At 29.8% G+C, this 8,338-nt stretch overlaps 1 pseudogene; it reads left to right on the forward strand.

Annotated features, from left to right (window-relative positions):
- The first annotated feature begins 2,133 nt into the window (after window positions 1–2,133).
- LOC108480987 (tabersonine 6,7-epoxidase-like) lies at window positions 2,134–4,042 on the forward strand (annotated as a pseudogene).
- Window positions 4,043–8,338: the final 4,296 nt, after the last annotated feature.

Consider the following 8,338-nt stretch of genomic DNA (forward strand, 5'->3'; position numbering starts at 1 on the left):
CAATGCTTTTCTGAATAGTAATCTTACTAAAGAAGTGTACATGCAACAATCTTCAAGGTATATTCAACATGGTCCGAATGGAGAACCTTTGGTGTGTCATCTGACGAAAGCCTCATATGAACTACTCCAAGCTCCACGAGCATGGTTTGATAAATTGAAACATTTTCTTGTCTCCGTAGGTTTTCTTTTATCAAAATCTGATGCCTCTCTGTTTGTTCGGGTTACAAAAGACTCAAGTATGTATGTGTTGGTTTATGTGGATGACATTATCATTATTGGAAGTACACTCAGCAGTATTGATGTTTTTGTTCAATAGTTACATAATGAGTTTTCTCTTAAAGATATTGGAGATTTTTATTATTTTTTAGGCATTGAGTTTACTCGATTGTCCACTAGGAGCCTTCATCTTTGCCAACATAAGTACATTATGGATCTGCTTGATAGGAGTTCGTTAGCTAATGCTAAGGGTGTCGACACACCAATGATCAGTTATTCTATATTATCTAAGGATGAGTGAGTTCGTCTAAGTGATCCTACTAAATATAGAAGTCTTGCCAGCGCATTGCAATATGTGGTTCTTACTAGGCCTGACATTGCTTAAGCGGTAAATCGGATCTGTCAATTCATGCATGTGCCTGTTAGCGTTCATTTGATTGCGTTAAAACGAATCTTACGATATTTAAGTGGCATTATTGATTGTGGGTTAGTTTTTCTCCCATCTAACAGACTATCTTTAATTGGCTATGCCGATGCTAGCTAAGGCTTAGATTTTGATGATAGACGGTCAACAAGTGGCTACTGTGTGTATTTTGGAAATGCACTTATCTCCTGGTGTTCTAAAAAGCAACAAGCAGTGCCTCACTCTACGGCTGAGGCTGAGTACAGGAGTTTGACTGCTGCAACTAGTGATGTTACTTGTCTAGTTTCTTTGTTGAAGGAATTACAATTTAGCTCTGATAATACTCCTATTGTCTAGTATGACAATTCTAGTGTTGTTGCAGTAGCTGCTAATCCCATATTACATTCTAAGTTCAAGCATGTTGAGCTTGACTTGTTTTTCGTTCGAGAAAAAGTGGCTGATGGATCTCTCATTGTCTGTGAGGTTCCGGCCAGTGATCAAGTTACCGACATCCTCACAAAGCCTTTGTCTACATCCGCATTTGCTCGTTTTCGTAGTCTTCTTCAAATCTTACCTATTGGGAAGATGAGTGAATGTTAGAGTATATCTTTAGTGAAGAATCTATTAGGCTGTTATGCAGTTAGTGAGCTGTTCATAAGTTATTAACAACAGTTATTCCTATGCACATTGTATATAAATACACTTGGTATGCTGAGTCAAGATACGGAAGTAATAATTATTCATTTCTCAATTCGTTTAGTCATTTGTTTCTATTAGATTCTTTTGCATATACTTACAAAGCGTTGCTTTATTTGTATTTTTTGTTGGGCTTGTCCATTATATCAAGGATTCTACAGATTTCCTCCTTTGTAATGAATTTACAATAAATAAAATTTCTTCTTTGAAAAGAAAGAGAAAAATCAATAACAACTTCTTTGAAAAGAAAGAAAAATCAATAACAACTCTTAGGCACCCACCGCACGCCCCACACTACCATAAAAGCAACGAATTAGTTATTTTAATAATTCAAACCCCGAACGCCAAGATAAGGTCGGAGTTGAGCCCATATCCTTTCACTTGACTCAACTATGGTTTTGGAAAATGAAAGCTGTAAATTGTCTTTGTGGATGATAATACACTCTTACCAATTTGAAAATATAAAACTGTTTTATGTATCAACTTTTAATAATTACATGAATTAATTCTATATCTTAAGAATTTTGTATTTTACTGGTTTGGTATGTAGACCCATATTTGTGAGTGCTCTGCTTTCAAGTTGGCAGAACTTGCAAACCAAGAGGTATTATTGAGTAAAAATACTATGAAAATTTTATATTAAAATTTAAATTGTTTTTTAATTAAAAAATGAATAAATTAATTTTATTGGTCTAGTTATTCTCTTAAAATTTCATTTATTATTATTATTAGAAATTGATTTTTATATGTCAATAGAAAGTACATGTGGTATGATATATATCACTGTTTAATTATTCTGTTAGTGATATTAGAAAGTTTTAACAAAAATAAAAATTAATTTTCTCTTTCAACTAATATATTAAAACTAATTTAATCATTTTTTAAATAAAAATAAAATACAATTTAAAGTCATGATGATTTTCCCCTTTTATTTGTAATTGAACTGGAATTTAGTACCGGAAAACTCGCATCTTTTCTTCTCCATGGAGTCTCAATTTCCATGTGTTCCCCTCATTACTTTCCTAATTTTCTTCTTCACCGTTGTAAGAATCCTGAAAATATCATCAAAAGCCAAGAAACCCAACCTCAATAAGCTTCCCCCAGGTCCATGGAAATTACCTCTCATAGGTAACTTGCATCAACTCATTACTTCTTTTCCCCATCACACCCTAAGAGATTTATCCAACAAATACGGAGCTTTGATGCAGCTTCAGCTGGGAGAAGTTCCCACCGTTGTAATCTCATCTGCAAGAGTTGCCGAACAGGTTTTTAAAAACTCATGATACCATCTTTTCTCAAAGGCCTCATGTCCTAGCCTGTGAGGTTATGTCATACAACTGTAAAGCAATCATATTTACACCGTATGGTAACTACTGGAAACAAATGAGAAAAATCTGCACCATGGAACTTTTGAGCCCGACCCGAGTCCAGTCATTCCAGTCAATCAGAACAGAAGAGGTGACAGATTTCATCAAGTCCTTAGCTTTGAGTGAAGAGTCTGCGATCAATCTTAGTGAAAAAAATATTTTCACTGTCATATGGGATAACAGCGAGGGCTGCCTTTGGGAAAAAAACAAAAAGCCAAGTGGAATTTATAACGATCATCAAAGAAACTACTAAGCTCTCAGGTGCTATCTGTTTAGCTGATATGTATCCTTCTTGTGGAGTGCTTAAACTGATGAGTGGAACCAGGATTAAAGCGGAGAAACTACACCAGGCTTCGGAGAAGATCCTTGAAAACATTGTTAATGAACACAAAGAGAAGAGAAACAAGGCAGATCATCAAGGGGTTGAAGCTGATTTGGTTGATGTTCTCCTTCAGCTTCAACAGCAAGATGACCTTGAATTCCCTTAGGGAAATAACAGCATAAAAGCTGTCATGAAGGTTAGTGTTAATTTTAACTTTGCCACTGGTGTATTGTATTGTTAAACTATTTGACATGCCCCTGATATATTTGTGTTAAATATATCTTTTCAGGACATATTTGCTGCTGGGAGCGAGACATCAGCCACAACAGTAGAATGGGCGATGTCTGAACTATTGAAAAATCCAAAACTGATGAAAAAGGCACAAAATGAAGTAAGAAGAGTCTTCGGGGAAAACATTACCTCATTAAACGAAGAAAAGATTAAGGAACTGAAATTCTTAAGATTAATAGTGAAAGAAACTTTGAGGTTGCACCCTCCTGCGCTTTTAATTCTAAGACAATGTCGTCAAAATTGTGTGAGAAATGGATATGAGATCGCTGCAAAAGCTAAAGTCCTTGTAAATGCATGGGCTATACAAAGAGATCCCTTTTACTGGAAAGATGCTGAGGAGTTTCACCCTGAAAGATTCTCGGAAAACTCCATGGATTTTAGGGGAACAAACTTTGAGTATATCCCATTTGGTGCTGGAAGAAGAATTTGTCCTGGTATTTTGTTCGGGATACTCGGTATTGAGTTACCACTTGCGAGTTTGCTGTACCATTTTGATTGGAAGCTCCCAAATGGGATGAAGTTTGAAGATCTGGAAATGACTGAATCATTTGGCTTAACTGCAAGAAGAAAAGATGATTTGCTCTTAATCCCCGTTCCTTATTGTACATGGAAATTACCATGCTGAACTTCTGTTAGTGGTTTTATTTCGGGTAATAATGTGTATAATATTTGTGTTTGGGATAATATTGTGTTTGGATATAAATATTTTAGAATATAAATTTGAGTTAATTTTAGAATATATAAAAAGTCAATTAAGTTGTTTTTTTATATTTTATTGATACTTAAACTTTCAAAATACATTAAAAGGTCTTGAATTTTTTAAAAGAATCAATTAATCTATTGCTCTTTTTTTACTCAATTGAGTATTTAAATTGTTAAAATGCATCAAAAGGTTATTTAATCCTTAATCTCAACGATTGATCATTAAAGTTAACTGCCCCTATGACGTAACATGTAGCAAAAATTGATAAAAATAAAACCAATAAAAGATAATAAAAATTATAAATTTTAATAAAAATATAAAAAATATTAAAATTTTATTAAAATTAGAAACAAATTATAAAATTGTAAAAATATAAAAATATTAAAATTTTATTAAAATTAGAAAATGCATCAAAATATCCTTTAACCATTAACTTTAACACTGTTGATCATTAAAGTTAACGATACTCGGGTTTGTTTTCAATTAAAGCCATCACATGTCACAACACAAGATAACATGTGGCAAAAATGATAAAAATAAAATCAATAAATTTTGTATAAAAATTATAAAATGCTTCTTTTGTTACGATAATTTTATATTTCTTTACATTTTTATATTTTTTTACGATTTTATAAAATTTTATAATTATTTTCTATATTTCTATATATTTTACATTTTTATGATTTTTATAAAATTTTACATTTTTATAATCTTTTATGATTTTTATAATTTTTTATTTTAATAAATTTTAATTTTATTATTTTTAAAAATTTAATAATTGGTATAACTTCTATTGATTTTATTTTTTATTATTTTTTCCCACATGTCACGCCTTGGTTGTAACACGTGGCAGCTTTAACTGAAAAAAATTAAGGGTGGTTGTTAAATTTAACAATCAAAGGGCCTTCTTGATGCATTTTGGAAGTTCAAGTACTCAATTGAGTGCAACAAAAAATAAGAGTAAGGGGTTAATTGCTTTTTTGTAAAAAATTTGAGGGTCTTTTTTATGTATTTTGAAAGTTCAAATACTCAATTAAGTGCAAAACAAAAGCAGGAAATTAATTGTTTTTTTTTGAAAAAATTTGAGAGCATTTTTTATTCATTTTGAAAGTTCAAGTACCCAATTGAGAGCAAAAAAAAAGTAGAGACTTAATTACTTTTTTTAAAAAAAAGTTTGAGGGTTTTTTACACCCTTAAGCCTATAATAAACAATAAATATGGTATTTATGTTAGTTTAAAAGTTTATCCAAACTCTTTTTTATATAAATTATAAGTAAACTAGTTTTTCATTTCACATGTTTTTATCTATTTTATTAATTTAATTTAATTAATTAATATGGGGTTTTGTTTTCGTTATACACCTAGTATAATTTTGAAGTAGGAACAACGTAAAAGAATTTCAGAACCTAAAATGGCCAACCAATAACCAATTAATGACTTAATTAACCAATTTTTCACAATTTAACACTGAACTAACTATGTCGAAAACTTCGACGCAAAACCTTCAAACAAAACCAACATTTATCGATGAATCAATAGCAACTACTCGAATTAGCGCGTTGGAGATCACTACCTTCAATATCTATACCCAAAAAAGAAATAAAATGATCGCTTAACAGAGAATTCAAACAAACTAAATTGAAACCAACTTCAACAGAAATGAACAAAAACGGATGTTTAATGGAAATTTTACAATAAAACTCTTGCAATTAACCTTTCAGTCAACAAACAATGAAATGTGCACTTACTCTACCTCACAATAGCAAAAATTAACGACAACTTCAACGATTGAGAAAACTAAAAAGAATAGAAAGAAGAAGAAACAAAAAACTAACATAAAAGAAGAAAAATTAAAGTTCAAGAAACCCATTTCTTTTTAAAACAAAATTAATTCTGTAGAGTAGCCAAAACATATCCCCATTTCGCTTACACAGAGACTCAAACACAAGACTAAGAAGTATATAGAAACTTAACCATCAGACCAATAGGCTTATTCTTGACACAAATTAATACAGAAATAAACTTAAGTCAAATGTTCAAGGATAAAGCTCAAGTCAAACAAAATAACAAAATATCCAAAAATGAAGTTTGAACCCTTGACAGCACTTAGCCACAGATATAGAGATTTATTTATATTAGAATTTAACAAACAACATTCAAAATTTTGGGGTGTTACATATTCTTTTCACTTTCTTCCCAATCATCTTCATCTTAGGTACTATCAAATCACCATTCGTGATTATCCTCCAAACATGATAATCACTTGCTTGAATAAAGAGCTTCATCCTTCTCTTTCAAGATGAGTAGCTCTCTCCATTAAAGAATGGTGGTCTCACAACAGATTGTCCTTTACTGAAGCTAGTTAAGTCGAATTCTTATGAATCTTTGAACTTGGTTTTTCTTTTTACCTCAAATCACTTCTCTCGATGGTAAAGCCTTTGATGGAGATATAACTTCTATACTAGTTGTTATGCCTGAAAATACTAAGAGAAGGTGAATAGGTATTTTAATAGTTTTTACAAACTTTTGAAAATGATAAGGAAAAGGAAAAAAAACTTGGACAATTCTATTTACAGTGGTTCGAATTCAATTACCTACCTTTACTACCTTAGTTTTCCACCACTAAGGACTTCCCAATTCACTAATAGAATTAACACATTTCAAGGAGAATGTATAACCTTCACAACTCTATCTTTTTCACAAGGCTTATATAAAACATTTTCCCTAGCTTTTATGATTAAACTAAATCCTTTCTTAGTAGCTCAACTAAAAATCTCTCAATTTACAATTGGTGAAAATGATGAATAAACAATAGCAACCTTTAAGGTGGATGTTTACAAGTTTGAGCTCTAAATACAAAGATATTTGAAAGATAAAATATTTAACACTAAGCTCCTAGAGAATATGTATAAGATAAATGAAAGAATGAGGATTTGAAGATTTTTGTTTTGATCTTCAAGCTTGGATATTGCTTTCATAAGTCTTGAAGTGTTCTTGATGATTTTTATATGAAGGAAGTGATTTATAGTCGTTAAGGATGATTTGGAGCCATTTGGAAAATCGATTCAAGCATGAAATGCAGTTGGAAAGCAACATGTTCCGATACATGAGTACTAAGTACCAATACATGGCTTTGAAAAATATGATTGTTAGTCCACATGTATCAAAGCCTGAGGTCATGTTTTGATACCTCTTGGTTAGGTTTTGATATCTACGCACTTATGTACATATGCATTTCGTTGCCCATATATGCTCACTAGCTTACTATGTATTAAACCATTAAAAGGTATGTTTTGATACCTTTATATGTATCGATTCATATGCCTATTAGTTTCGATACCCTCCAAGTCAATACCTTATTGACTTTATATGTTTCGATATATTTGGGACATATAACCGAGCTTGGTTCCAAGCTTGCATAAAATTAAATTTAAACACTTAAAAACACATTGGTATGCTTGAAACACATTTGGATAAGTTAAAACACATTTGAGACATGTTTTTGAGTAACTGCAAGTCCTTGAAATGCTTTGAAAATGTTAGATCACTAAATAACTTAGTTATAAAATGTATTTTAAATATTGTTACAGCAGCTAGACATAAAATCTAACACAATTTGAATTTACATTTTAAATAATAACATTGTTATTTGGTTAAACAAGAAAAATATTTGAAATATAAAATGTTAAAAATAGTTTTAATATTAAAACAAAAGATTGAAATTAATGTTTTAACATTAAATATAAAATTAATAGTTAATTTGATAATTTTATTATATTAAAATCATAACTAATTTACACATACAAATTAATTCAAAATATAAAATCAATTCTCAAAATACTTTATTTTTGAAATTTAATAATTAAGATATTTACACAAATTTTAAAGACTGAGTTGATGTTATACCTATATTTAAATTCATAATAAGTGTTGAAGTAATCTTTATTATGATTTAAACTATTTATAAAATAAGTCATGTCTTTTTTAAAAATAATAAGTAATATTTTATTATTTTAAATTATTTCTTATTTAAACTAAGATTAATTCTATTATCAGATGATAAAATATAATATAAAAAAGGAAGATATACACGAAAGATATATCATACAAAGAGGGGTTACTATAACAAAGATACATATGAATAATTTATTATATAATTGAAAATAACTTGATTATTTAATACATTGATAATATTAATTTTGTAGATATCGAAAGATAAAGACAAAAGAATAAAGAGTTCAACATTGTACATATATACTTTTCAAATATTCTTTATGATTTGAAATTCTGTTTTGAATAATATATATTTTAGTTATTTTAATAACAATTATATATAAAAA

Source organism: Gossypium arboreum, chromosome 1 (genome assembly GCF_025698485.1).
Source record: "Gossypium arboreum isolate Shixiya-1 chromosome 1, ASM2569848v2, whole genome shotgun sequence".
Taxonomy (NCBI): Eukaryota; Viridiplantae; Streptophyta; class Magnoliopsida; order Malvales; family Malvaceae; genus Gossypium; species Gossypium arboreum.